The sequence below is a fragment of the Telopea speciosissima genome, chromosome 8 (assembly GCF_018873765.1).
Source record: "Telopea speciosissima isolate NSW1024214 ecotype Mountain lineage chromosome 8, Tspe_v1, whole genome shotgun sequence".
NCBI lineage: Eukaryota > Viridiplantae > Streptophyta > Magnoliopsida > Proteales > Proteaceae > Telopea > Telopea speciosissima.
In genome coordinates, this window is record NC_057923.1 from 52,329,706 (window position 1) to 52,344,955 (window position 15,250).

The window sequence follows — 15,250 nt, forward strand, 5'->3', positions numbered from 1 at the left end:
AAGTGGGCTTTTCCCTAATTTAAGTTGTGGGTAGGCCCATTTAACTTAAGAAGCCATTTAACTAGTATGGCCCATTTCACTAAGGGCCCATTTAACCTATTGACACAATGATGGGTTATTCCATTCACTTACCCACATAGAACTAATGGGTTGACCCATTAAGCCTCATAACCCATTTGACTAGAGGTACCCAAATACCCATTTATTATAAATAAGTCCAAGAGGGAGAGAGAGAACATTTACTTCTCCTTCATCAGTCTCATCTACCCTAAACCGTGGAGGAGAGAAAGAGGAGAGAAAGAGGAGGAGGAAGGTGGAGAAGCTTGGTGGAAGGTGGAGCCCCATCTCTTGGAGCCATAAATCGTGGAGCTCTCTCATCTTGGGGGTAGGTAAGCTATTGAAGCTTCTTCCTTCTTCTATTTCAGATTTTAAAAGGGGTTGGGTAATGAGAGAGATTGACCTAGAGCTCTCTTGGAACCTAAGAAGTCGATGGAGCCTTCAAGCCTAAGCTATGGTGGAGTTATTTCACTCCATTATGAGCTCTAATGTAAGGGTTCTCATTTCCAATTGAGAGATTTAAGGTTGGACCCTATTATGCTTTAGGTTAGGTTCTTCTCGGTTCCTTCTCTTGAACCTATTGTGATTGAATGGACCTAGAGAGGTCTTAGGACCCTAATGAGCTTAGGATGGAGTTTCCTAGATGTTCTTATACTTTAAAACCACTTGAAAATGGAGCCCTTAGAGGGGGATCCTTCGGATTTTGGACCTGCAGGTGTGAAGATTTACATGTGGTTTCAGACCTGCAAGAAATCACCCTAAAATTACCTCCCTGAGAAGGCCCCTGGGAAGCTCGGATTTATGGGCGGTTTCATTTTTCTGAGAAACCACATCTGCAACCGACCTTGACTGAAACTGTCCTGAACCCCTGGTTTCCTAGGATTTACATGTGGTTGCAGAATTTGGGCATGAAACCACATCTGCAACCGACCTTGACTGAAACTGTCCTGAGCCCCTGGTTTCCTAGGATTTACATGTGGTTGCAGAATTTGGGCATGAAACCACTCCTGCAACCACTCTGATTCTGAAACCTTATACTTAAGTGATTATGGGAGACCTTTTGGGGATCCTTTCCCTTCGCTCGTTTAACCTTATTTTACTCTTTGTTTAGGTTAATATATCCATCTTGTGGCTTATTGCTTGATCGAGGCGACAACTTATAATCTTGGTGCTTGGCATATACATTGTGAGTGGGTTGGTTGCTTGGGCTTGATATTATTATTGCATTATATATTATGTAATCATTATAATTATTAAGCATGTTTGTGCATATTGCATACTTTTATATATGATTGTTATAATGTGATTGGAGATGTTGTACTTTGATGGGTCTCGGTGCCGATGGGTACCGGTGCTGGAACCCCGAATACTATATACATTTATGAAGAAATTATATTCAATGCCATGTTGAACTGTATGCGCCGTGCCGTGCTGGTAACCGGGCACTAAACCAGATGAAAAGTTGATGCGCCCGGATTACCTCTCGGGATGATAGGACTTGCATGTAGTATATTTGTGGCTAGGATTTCACACCCTTATGCTACGACCCTTACCAACAGGGGTTTAGGTGTTGGGTAATCAGTACACTGGATTCTGTGGAGGTGGGAGAGGTCAGTCATGGTACTATTGGTTATCAGGGGTCTGCCACTGAGTGGTCTTGGAGGCTTCGATCGGCGTAGGTCCCACGTGACAATTGAGGTTTCATTGTGGCGATAAGTTAAGTGACCCACAGTGTCTCCCGAGTTGTCACAGTAGCATATGCCATTGACTTAGTTGTTTGTTAGGTAGAAAAATGGACTTAACATGTGCATACATCATTGGACTATGTGAATTGCGTGTTTGTGCATCCCCATCCCCTCACTGGCTCAGTGGAGCTAATCCCCTCGTGCGCACACTTTTTAGATTATGATGCAGGTGACGGATATCTCGTGGGACTTGGAGTTCAGCCCTCTGGATACGATGAGATTGGTGAGGAGGAGCCGGAGACCGTGTTTGAGGAACATGGCACCGGGTGTCCTTGCGATGATTGTGCGTACGGGCCGTGAGGATATTCGGGACTTGATCCCTTTTTGATTTACTTTTGGGGCTAAGGCCTATGTTGAAATATTTACTATTATACCATTTTGATAGTTATTAGATGGTCATTAGAAATGTAACTAATTACTGTATTTATCATCTAGCCTTTGAACATCTTGTAACTATTCGATTTATACGCTTCCGCAATACTACTGATCCTTGGAATGTAATATTCTTTTTTTCGCATTCTAATATTATATTATGTTAATATTGATTATGACTGTGCGTTGGGACACTGTGTCAGTGATCCGGGCGGTTTAGTAGGATGACACGCGTCGTCCTAGTCACCCTTTATATGATATTATATTCCTTGGCTGGAATAGGGGCGTGACAAGAGGACTCTTACACAACTCTTGATTCCAAGCAAGAGGACTCAAACACAACTCTTGATTCCGAGCAAGAGGACTCAAACAACTCTTGATTCCGAGCAAGTGGACTCAACCAATCTTGATTCCGAGCAAGAGGTCTCAACCAATCTTGATTCCGAACAAGAAGACTCAACCAACCATAAAATTAAATTACTAAGTAAAGTGTTATCTCAACCTTAGCAGGAGTGTGTGTTACCTTCCAACTTTGAAGCTTGAAGCTTGATGTAGTGGAGGAGCTTGAGCGTGTGAGCTTGTGATCAATGGATGCTTGTAATCAATGTATGCTCATTTGAGACTAATGCACTTAGAGCTTGTAATATTGTCTCTTGTAGATGTGATTGGCTTGATTGGTTTTTTTTTTTTAGCTTGAATGAGGTGCCTATTTATAGACTAAGAAGCTCAAACAAATGGGGTGCTATTTTAAGTTCGAATTCAAAAGACAGTACCAATTCGGTATACCGTTTCTGGATTCGGTATGCCAAATTGCCAAATCAATTTGGAATATATCCGTTGGTCCAACGGTCAAAAAATGGTTAGATTTTTTAGTTCGGAATACCGAATCCGGTGTGCGCTGTTTGCTCTCGGGAATTTTATATATGTTGGAAGATTATGAAATGGTATACCGTTTCCAAATTCGGTATGCAGAATCAACACTTTTTGCTGAAAACTTGCAAGTCCTTGGTTGGACTGACTTGGGTCGATTCCATTGGTCTTGGCCACATGGAATAGAGTCAATTTAACCTCCTAAGATCATTCTATATGTATGCATGCATGTGTGTGTGTGTGCATTACATCAATTTGTAACCTTAATACAATTTTACAACTTAATACACTTATAAGTCTTCAATACACTTCAAAACTAGCTCCATTGCATTGCTTGAGTATTGGTCTCCATGATGTGTTATTCATACTTCATGACTTTTTTTATGTCTTGAAAGCTTGGACTATGGTTCAATTGCTTTGAACATCAATCTCTTGAATTGAGTGTTCCCCCTCACTTGGTGTCATATTCTTGAATAGGGATTATATGCATCTCAAACAAGAGTTAGTATAATTTGGTTTATTTTTTATCATCAAAACTTTGATATCATCACAATGGATGATTGGAGTTTGTGTGTGAGGACTTTCCCTCAACAATCTCCCCCTTTTTGATGATGACAAATATTAACCAATAATAATGCAATTTATAAAAAACAATAGTTTCAAGACATGTATGCATGCACAATTTCATTTTCATATCAATAAAAATATAACATCAATTGCATTATAAGTTTAAAAAAAAAACTATTCATCTTCTCTCCCATAACTTTTTTCCCCATAACCTTTTCTCCCCCTTTGGCATTATCAAAAAGCGGGGTGATACAGGTAAAAACTTTAGATTTTTAGGCAGAATTAATAAATATATTTATTCAAAAGGGTTACAAATGCCCAATTCTCTTCTTAACATGCTAAATCTTTCTTCACTTAGGGGTTTAGTGAAAATGTCGAAAAGTTGCTTCTCGATCTCGATAAAATCAAGTCGAATTTCACCTTTTTTAGCTGTATCACGTAAAAAGTGATGACGAATGTCAATATGCTTTATTCGAGAGTGTAAAATAGGATTCTTGCTGAGATTGATAGCACTTGTGTTATCACATTGGATTGATGAAGTGTCAAACTTTATTCCATAATCTTGGAGAGTTTGTCTCATCCATAACACTTGTGCACAACACCTACCGGCTGCAATGTATTCGACCTCGGTAGTTGACAAAGTAACAAAATTCTGTTTTTTACTAAACCAAGAGACCAAACATGATCTAAGGAAGTGACAAATTTCACTTGTACTCTTCCGATCAACATGACATCCGGCAAAGTCGGTGCCGGAAAAGCTAATTAGGTCAAAGTCTTTATTCATTAGGTACCAAAGGCCAATGCTTAAAGTCCCTTTCAAGTACTTGAAGATTCTCTTTACAGCCCTTAAATGTGATTGCATAAGTTTGACTTGAAACCTAGCACAAGCACAGACACTAAACATTATATCCGGTCTACTAGCCGATAAGTATAGTAAACTTCCTATCATACCTCTGTATTTTGTAGGGTCAACAGGTGTGTCATCTTCATCTTTAGACATTTTAACAGATGTACTCATAGGAGTACTAGAAGATTTTTGTCCAACAATGTCAAACTTTTTCAAAAGTTCTTAAGATATTTAGTTTGACTAATGAAGATCCCATATGGGGTTTGCCTAATTTGAAGTCCTAGAAAGAAGTTCAATTCTCCCATTAGACTCATTTCAAATTCATTTATCATAGTTTGACTAAATTCATGACAAAGAACTTCATTTGTAGAACAAAAAATTATGTCATCTACATAAATTTGAACAATAATTAAGTCATTTCTTTTATTTTTAACAAATAAAGTTGTGTCAATCTTCCCCATCGAAAATCCATTTTCAAGAAAAAATTTACTCAATATTTCATACCAAGCTCTTGGAGCTTGTTTCAAGCCATACAATGCCTTTTTGAGTTTATAGACATGGTTTGGATACTTGATATCCTTAAACCCGAGGGTTGAATAACATGCACTTCTTCATTTATAAAACCATTCAAAAAGACACTTTTAATATCCATTTGATGCAATTTAAAGTTCTTATAACAAACAAATGCAAGTAACATACGAATGGATTCAAGTCTAACTACCGGAGCATAAGTTTCATCAAAATCAATACCTTCTTATTAGTTATAGCCTTGTTTCTTGTTATATTTCCATCTTCATCAAGTTTGTTTCTAAACACCCATTTTGTTCCAATTATCTTTGTGTTCATAGGTTTTGGCACTAGTTCTCAAACTTGATTTCTTTCAAATTGATTTAGCTCTTCATGCATAGCAATTATCCAATGACTATCCAATAAAGCTTCTTTTACATTTTTAGGCTCAATGGTAGAGATAAAGGCTACATTTGAACAAACATTTTAAATTTTACTTCTAGTTTGTATACCTTTTTTCAAATCTCCAATAACTAGGTCAAAAAGGTGATCTTTGATGGATCTAATTTCCTTTAGAAATTGATGTTCATGATCATTAGATTCTTCTAAGGAAATATTTTCAACTCTATTTCTTATTTCAAGTACTTCATCTTCATCTTCATCTTCTAAGTCTGTATATTTTTCTTTTACCATTGATTCATCAAATTTAATATTCATAAACTCTTCCATAACTAGAGTTCTCTTATTGAATACTCTATAAGCTCGACTATTTGTGGAATAGCCTAGGAATATGCCATAATCGACTTTTTCTTCAAAATTTCCCAAGTCATCTTTTGTGTTTAAGATAAAACAAGCACAACCAAAAACTTTAAAATAGTCTACTTCGAAAAGTTTATCATGAAATAATTCATATGAAGTTTTCAAAAGAATAGGTCTTATTAAGACACAATTCAAAACATAACATGCCGTGTGAACGGCTTCGGCCCAAAAATACTTTGGCAAAGAATACTCATTGAGCATTGTCCTTGCAGTTTCTTGGATTGTTCTATTTTTTCTTTCAACCATTCCATTGGATTGTAGTGTTTTAGGAGCCAAAAAGTTATGAGTTATACATTATTTTCTACAATAGTCTCCAAATTCATTTATATTATCAAATTCACCACTATTGTCCCTTTTGATTGTGGTAATCAAGTATCCCTTTTGATTTTGTATTCTCTTACAAAGGGATACAAATTCTTCAAAGGCATCATTTTTATGTTTGAGAAATAATGTCCAAGTAAATCTTGAATAGTCATCTACAATAACAAAAGTATATTTCTTTCTTCCTAAACTTGTAGTTGGGATAGGTCCAAACAAGTCAAGATGGAACAATTCTAAAGGCTTAGATGTAACAACTAAGTTGATGGCCTTGTAAGAAACTTTTGTTAACTTACTTCTTTGACATACACTACAAATGTGATGTTTGTCAAAGTTAATCTTAGAAAGATTTTTCACCAAATTCTTTATAGAGAGGGATTTAATTAACTTAGACTTTATATGTCCGAATTTTCTATGCCATAAGATAGCATTATCAAATTTAGATATAAAGCATGCATCATAAGAATCTAACTTAAATGTGCAAGTATAAACGTTATTTTTCCTCCTTCAAGAATCACATGGTTGTTATGGTCTTTAACCACACATTTTGAGGCATTAAAATTAACAAGATATCCATGTTGCTCTTATGCACCTACAAAACAACAATGCGTAATAAAATTTTGGTCCCCATTTCATGTTGGGTCCGTCAAGGTTAGTATCATACATTCCTCTTGGTCTCCAAACAATTTGGGTTCCATATACCTTTTGGTTACCATATCAACTGTTGTATGATTGGGGGTTCCAAGGTCTTTGGTTTTGGGGTATCTTATGTAGTCTTTGTATCTTAGGAGGGTTCCTAGGTCTTTGCACCATTGGAGGATTTCTCCTATATTGACCATTTTTAGAATAAGATCTTCTAGATTTATGATATGCTTGATTTGTATTCTTTGAACCCATGTAATGATTTCTCCATCGAGTATCATAGCAATCCCAAATTGAATGTCCCTTTTTGTTGTAATTATTGTATACAATATTTTGGGAGATTTTCGATCTTTGAATCTTTTCTTTGGGATTGAGTTTCTTCACTTGAGGACTTTTCTTTCTAGAATTACATTCCTCAAGAGAGTGTCCTTTCTTTCTACAAAAGTTGTAATATTTATTTTTCTTTGCTCCCTTGGTTGCTATCTTACTTGGAGTTGGCTTTTTGGTTTGTTTTGAATTATTGTTCAAACCATAGCCTAACCCTTCTTTATTGAAAAGTACTTTTGATGAAGTTCCAAGTAAGATTTCAAGATTCTTTTTGCCATTTATAAATGATTCTAAGGCCTTAGAAAAAATTTTCTTTTCTTCTTCCAAGTTATCGACTTGAGAGGACAAGATCATGAGTTGGTCTTTAAGGGAATCAATCTCTTGGAAGAGATGTTTCTTGGTGGTTGCCAATTCTATGCTATTTTGATAAAGTTCCTCAAAGGCTTCTTCTAATTCTAAATTATCTTTAGCATTAGGAGATGGAGGTGTAGGAGTTACCTCAACTTAGTCTTTCTCATCTTCAAGAGCCATGATAGCTAAATTGGTTTGCTCTATTTTTTGAGATTCCTCATCTTCTTCTTCTTCATCACTTGAATTGAATATATGTTCGGCTTTGTATGCATTTTTATATTTCTTCAATATTAGACAATCTCCTTTGAAGTGTCCAGGTTTTCTACACTCAAAATAAACAATATCTTTTGAAGAAGAATCAACGTGTTTTTTAATGAAATTCTTACCCTTTTGGTCCTTAGAGAATCTTCTCTTGTTGAATGAGGTTTTGCCTTTGTTCTTTAGAAACCTTGAGAACTTCTTTGAGAGATATGCAATCTCATCATCAGAGAGTTCTTCTTCATCGTCACTTACTTCATAGCACGATTTTTTGGTTCATCTTCTTTGGCATCTTACTTGAGTTCTATTTCATGAGTTTGAAGAGATCCCAATAACTCATTGATACATCTAAGATTCATCGGACCAATCAGCGGCTGCCCCGTGTCACCGAGCGACCTGCTCTAGAACCAAGGAGAACCAACCGAGGGTCCCACCTGGGCGCGGCCAGCACCCAGGCGCAGCCTTCACCCAGGCGCGGCCTCACCCAGGCGAGGCCTGCACCCAGGCGTGGCCTGCACTCAGGGGTGGCCTCACCTAGGCGCGGCCACACCCAGGCACGGCCTCTCACCCAGGCGCGGCATCGTGGACGCAGACGCGGACATCGGGGCCACTCGTACCCAATCGTGTCACTACAGACTCATGTCACCACCAGGACTCTAGGCCATCGCTTAGAAGTCACGTCACCCAGACGAATTCAAGCACCAATGACGTTATCACCACACGCGGGTATCTATCCACCAAGGATCTTGATACCACCAGGACACTCCCTCCCGCGGGGAGATGGCCAATTAGGATAGAGCCCCGTTACCCAGGGCCTCTATCCACTCAATGACACAATCGCCATCAAACTGGGACTCTCCACACCGCCATACACTACTATAAAAGGTAAGGTACACAACCCCATTGGGGGACATCAAAACTCATATTGAATAATCACTATTCATCTATTTACTCAAGAGATCTAACTTTGGCATCGGAGAGCCCTAGGCCGGAACCACACCGGTTCTCTCTATTGACCCCTTGGTCCACTTGCAGGTGACGGCTCGCAGGACCGCTCGACGATTTCTTGACGCAACACTCATCAAGACTTAATTTCTCTATATCCTTTGACTCCTTAATAGTCGTTGATTTGGGTCTCCATTCCTTGGAAAGAGATCTCAAGATCTTTCTCACATTTCTCTATTTGTGTAGACTTTACCTAAGCATTTCAACTTATTGACAATGTTAGTAAATCTAATAAACATAGCATAAATATCTTCATCATTTTTCATTTTGAAAAATTCATATTCATTTACTAACATATCAATTTTGGATTATTTGAATTCGGTAGTTCCTTCATAAGTAACAATAAGTTTGTCAAACATTTTCTTAGCAGAATCACACACATGTAAGGTCTATTATATTCTTTTTCTCTTAGAACACATTGTATATAGCTAATGGCTACATAGTTAAGTTGGACTTTTACTTTTTTTGCAGTAGTCCATTCTTCTTTGGGTTTATTTATGACATTTGGTCCATTTTTAATAACATCCCAAACATCAATATCATGATCACAGGTTTTTCCAATAAGCAAATCCTTCTCCTTCAAAGAAGGGTGGTCTAGAGATGTTGTATCCTTCAATCTTTTGATTGCTAGAGGATCTCATGGATTTTTTACTCTTAATAAGATTAAGATATTAATCAAGGTCTTGAGCACCCGCTCTGATACCAATTGTGAAATCACCTAGAGGGGGGTGAATAGGTGAAAGTAGTAGATAATAAAATCTTTTACGGAATTAAAGGTTATTAATACAAAGTAAAGCAATTGCACAAATAACACAAAGATTTTATAGTGGTTCGGCCAAATTTTGCCTACATCCACTTCTCTTAAACTTAGAGAGAATTTCACTAAATAAAACAATCTTGAGAGAGAGCAAGAGGATTCTTACATAACTCTTGATTCCGAGCAAGAGGACTCAAACACAACTCTTGATTCCGAGCAAGAGGACTCAAACAACTCTTGATTCCGAGCAAGAGGACTCAACCAAACATAAAATTAAACTACTAAGTAAAGTGTTACCTCAACCTTAGTAGGAGTGTGTGCTACCTTCCAACTCTGAAGCTTGAAGCTTGATGTAGTAGAGGAGCTTGAGTGTGTGGGCTTGTGATCAATGGATGCTTGTAATCAATGTATGCTCACTTGAGACTAATGCACTTAGAGCTTGTAATATTGTCTCTTGTAGATGTGATTGGCTTGGTTGGTTTTTTTTTTTTTTTTTTTTGAGCTTAAATGAGGTGTCTATTTATAGACTAAGAAGCTGAAACAAATGGAGTGTTGTTTTAAGTTCGGATTCAAAAGACAGTACCAATTCGGTATACCGTTTCTGGATTCGATATGCCGAATTGCCAAATCAATTAGGAAAATATCCGTTGGTCCAACGGTCAAATTCCCAACAGTTAGAAAATGGCTAGATTTTTTAGATTTGGTATACCAAATCCAATCCGACGTGCGTTGTTTGCTCTTGGGAATTTTATGTCTGTTGGAAGATTATGAAACGATATACCATTTCGAAATTCGGTATACCGAATCAGCCCTTTTTGCTAAAAACTTGCAAGTCCTTAGTTGGACTGACTTGGGTCGATTCCATTAGTCTTGGCCACATAGAATGGGGTCAATTTAACCTCCTAAGGTCATTCAACATGTATGCATGCATGTGTGTGTGCATTACATCAATTTGTGACCTTAATACACTTATAAGTCTTTAATACACTTTAAGGCTTGAGCTCCATTGCATTGCTTGAGTATTTGTCTTCATGATGTGTTGTTCATACTTCATGACTCTTTTGATGTCTTGAAAGCTTGGACTATGGTTCAATTGCTTTGAACATCAATCTCTTGAATTGAGTGCTCCCCCTCACTTGGTGCCATGCTCTTGAATAGGGATTCTGTTACATCCGCATCCGAATTTACTATTAATTATAATTTCTCTCTCGTATGACGTGTAGATTCCCCTGCCGTGTACGCTGGTGAGCTATTTTCACTTGTGGTCAAACCTGCTAGCCACAAGATTATTGATCAGTCCACGGGCCTGCCTGTAATGCCCCCACCCGAATCCGTCAAGGGGTTTAGATCGTTAACGGTCCACATGATCAATAGTCTTAGCGAAAAGGAACCGGAGTGTGAACCAAATAAAAATCGTCATAGTCTCAAATTACAGTGGCAGCGTACCTAATCATAACCATTCTTAAAAAAAATAAAACTTAGCGGAAGTCTTTAAATAATTGAATAATATCTACCTTATTACAATCATCTTTAAAATTTTGAACTTACACCTTATTACAAATCTTCCTAAAAAATCTCTAATTAATTCATTATTCCTAAAATTTCAAACCTAATAAAATCATTGATATCCTCTAACAGCAATACAGTAAGGTCCATCATTATCATCACGTGGCTCCACTTCTTCAGTCACCCATCCACCAAGTGCGACTTCAGGTTCTAAGGACTCATTATCTGAAATTTGTAAGGGGTAAGCTTTCGGAAAAAAGCTTAGCAAGTATACAACATAATAACCATTCGAGTATTCTAGATTAGAGATACAAATTGAGGAATAATAGTAGTCAAGATTAGATGGAAATCATGGTAATAATGGAATAGAATATCATAAACAAAGATGAGGTAATGCTATGCATATGCAATAAAATAATCTTCTCTCAAATATTTTCAAATAAATTCTTGGTGAATATGAAATATGGTCCCATAACGTAATACGGCCTGTAACGTGATACAGCTCCTAACCATTTCCAGGTTTCAACAAATGCCAAAATCCTATAATTAATCATACATCCTATAAGATCATGACATAGTACATGCCCCGTAACGTGATACGGCCTGTAACGTAATATAGCCTTAAACACTATATCATCACCCCACAAATGCCAAAATCTTATAATCAATCATAAATCCTTCAGGTTCATGACATAGTACCCCGTAACGTAATACGGTCTGTAACGTAATACAGCCTTAAACAATATGTCATTACCATTAGGTGTAAATCAAAAATTTTTTTTTTCTATACAAACTATAGGAGACCATAATACCCAACTCACAAAATAATATGCAATGTAATTTCATAAAAATTCTCCTTTTAAACACAGGCATGAAAATAAATCCCAATACTAATATTGCTATAGGAATTTAAATCATGGCATATGATATTCACCATATAAAATCACTATGGTAAATAACCAAAAAATAGGCTCATCAAATCAACTGATTCCGATTAGAATAGATCATAGGTTAGCTTAAGATGTATCATCTAAAATCATAAGATCAGTATTTTGATAGGATAGATCATCATAGACGAAATGAAATAGACATAGTGTCATTGGAGGTCAAATCAAATAGACCATAGATCATTGGGGAAATAAATCGAATAGAGCGTAGATCATTGGAGAATAAATCAAATAGATGATCGAAGAGGAATTAGGATACAAGCATGGAATCATAAAGTGCACTTACAGGTTTGTTGAATTAATCAATGTGTACTTCTCCTGAAATTTAAAAATTTGGAAATTTCTTACTCAACTTCAACTTGACTTTTAATCTACTTAGAGTCAGAATTGGAAGAGGTCTATTTCTGTAAAATTTGTAGATTTTAGTGTCTATTGACTGATAGAGTTAGAATCACTCAATTTCAATTTGTATTGAGTGAGTTATGGTCTTTCGAATAGGGAAAGGTCAAATCTGTACGGGATAGAATCAACTCACCATTTGCTTGACAAATCGAATTTCCTAACGAAGCTTTAAAAGAGCTCTAATGGAGGATGATGAGCACGCTGCAATTACAGGTCAAGCAATAGAGGCGAGGCAATAACTCTGATCCTTTTCTCGTCCTCTTCTTCCTCCTCTCTTTTGCTTCCTTTCTTCTTTCCTTTTTCTCTTTTCTTTCTTCCCTTTTTTCTTTTTCTTCCTTTCTTCTTCTTCCTCTTCCACGATTTCTCTCTCTCACTCTCACGTTTTTGCTAGGGGAAAAGGGAGCTCCATTCTCACGATTTAAAACTCTTTGAATAATTCAAATCCTTTTATGATTCTTTCCAAAATTCTATTCAAAGTCTAATTTGCTTTCCTCCAATAAAATTATTTCAAAAGGAATCTTTAACTTAGAGTTTTTAATTAAAAAATCAGATTTGATAGTTTTAATCTAACTTAACTTTCTTACTTTGATAGGATTCTATTCCATGGAGATTTTCTCTTATCCTTAGAGAAAAGATTCTCTTAGTGCTAAGTCTCCAACCAATGGGAGATTGCCACATCACCTTAATCCTCTCATCCAAAACTCAAATAAAATTTACAGTCTATATAAATCGTCCAAGCATAAATCCTTTGAAATAATGTTATTTTATTAAGTTGAAAATAATTAAATTATAATTTATTAAGCCGACAAATGTTAGGCCCGTTCACACTAGAACTAGGCCGATTTAGGTTTAGCCCAAATTAGGATAAAGTCTGTTTGGTTGCACTAATTAGAAATTAACTTATTATTCAAATAGCGTTTTTACAAAATTAATTATTGATTTACTTATTAAATTATTTATTGTGAAAATTCCAAAAATACCCTTTTTAGTCTCTCTCTCTCTCTCTCTCTCTCTCTCTCTCTCTCTCTAGAAAACCCTAAAAAAGATATTTTTACCCTTTTTGGTAAAACTTCCAGAATGACTCTTGGGAACTAACCTTGACTAAGTATGGACTTATTTCAGCCTAAAAGTTAGTAAAATGTTATTTTAGGCAAAAGTACTAACCCCTGATTGGTTGTCTCAAGACCAAAGCGCTCTCAGGGCTTTCCCAGAAATCAGATCATCCTTCCGTCACTTCTATAGGATCTACATAACATATAAAGATTTAAATTAACTCCCTTATTATTCCAGGATATTACACTGCCTGTGGAGGAGAGGTTCCTTAACCAGCACGAGTCCACGGAGCAAGGAGTACCGGAAGGCGTTTCCTGTGTCCCCACAGCTAGACACCTCCTTTGGCGATGAACTTAGCATCGCGATTGGGAGACTATTCGAGATCACGAAGGACACGTCATGACGGTCGAGGGGTAAGATACTGACCTTGTGAATGTTATTGTACCCTCCCCTAGTTGACCTTGAAGTGTAGGCCAAAGCCCGACCAATTTCCTTAAGTTTCAACCTTTACAGCAGCAACGGACACACGAGTGGACTCACCAAGACTGAACCCACCCGTTAGTCCACCCATGCTGTCTTGGGCCTTTGTGTGTTTTCCTTGTGTGAGACCCACACCCCATGCCTCGGGCACTCTAACTAGTCTTTTAGACGAGGTTGGCCTCATCCTTGATCTCCTTGGCTTGTGGGTGTACCATTGGGTGGACCCATTTGCTCAATCAAACCTCTTGATTGAGTTTTGGCTCTTAAAGCCCAAGCCAAACAGACCCTAAGTGGAATTTGATATAAGACCAAGGCTTGGCCTTCAAGTCTCATTTACTTCATTCACCTACCCAAAACGTTGGAGACTTGGAACATTGAAGGCTTTAGTGGAGGAGAGTTTGGAGGGGCTATGGAGGTGGAAAATCATCAATAAATCCAACCTTGAGGTAAATGACCTCACCTGCCTCCCTCTCTTTTCCATTTTTAAGTTTGGAGGATCCCTTGGAATCGATCCCAAGCTTAGGGATTCTCTTGGAAACCCATTAAACCCTATTGAATGCTCCTTTGAGCCCTGTTCCCCCTTCCCTTAATGCCTCCATGGATCTCATAACCTAAATGTTGTTCAAAGCATTGGAAACCTAGTTTAGGTCGGGAAGAACCTTGGAGATGGATCCAAATCTCTTGAATCCCCTTACCTTCTTAAATGACTATGTATTTTGGATCTCTAACGAAGGTTTGAACTCACCTCCCCAACCCTAGGACCTATATGGATCCATGAATGAAGGGTTGGAGGTGATAATCTTCGCAGCTTTCAAGGGAGTGGCGACGGACGAACGATCGGACTCACTGTCGTATATCCGTCTGTTAGTCCGTTTAACCTAACCCTGCTGATAATCTGGGCAGAGCTACGAGTAGACCCACCTAGGTGAATCCGCCCGTAACTTAGGTTGCTCTCGGGTGTGTCTCAAGGTTTGGACGGATGCACGAGTGGATCCATGTTCAGCATCCACCCGTGAGTCCGTTCTATACATTTTCTGGATATGGCATGGACGGATCCACGACCAGACTCACCTGGCTGACTCCGTTCCTTCATCCGCCCCTGCTGTCTTGACCCAAACTTCAATTAAACTATTGGGACCCCTTGTGGGACCCACCTATATACTTCTAACACTACTTTCACGCATCCTCAGACTTTAGAATCTATACAGGAGTACGTGCATTAGAGCAAACCTCACCAAATGGCAAGTAAAAGAACGGTGAGTGGGTTGGGTGATGTTTAGGCTTGACATATACATATATATAGATACAATCATATGGATTACATAATGGTTTATGTGCTTGCATTCATTCTTGCCATGCTGCATTTTGTATAATGTTGGATATGAATTGATGAAATGTGGATATGATGCTTTACATTGTT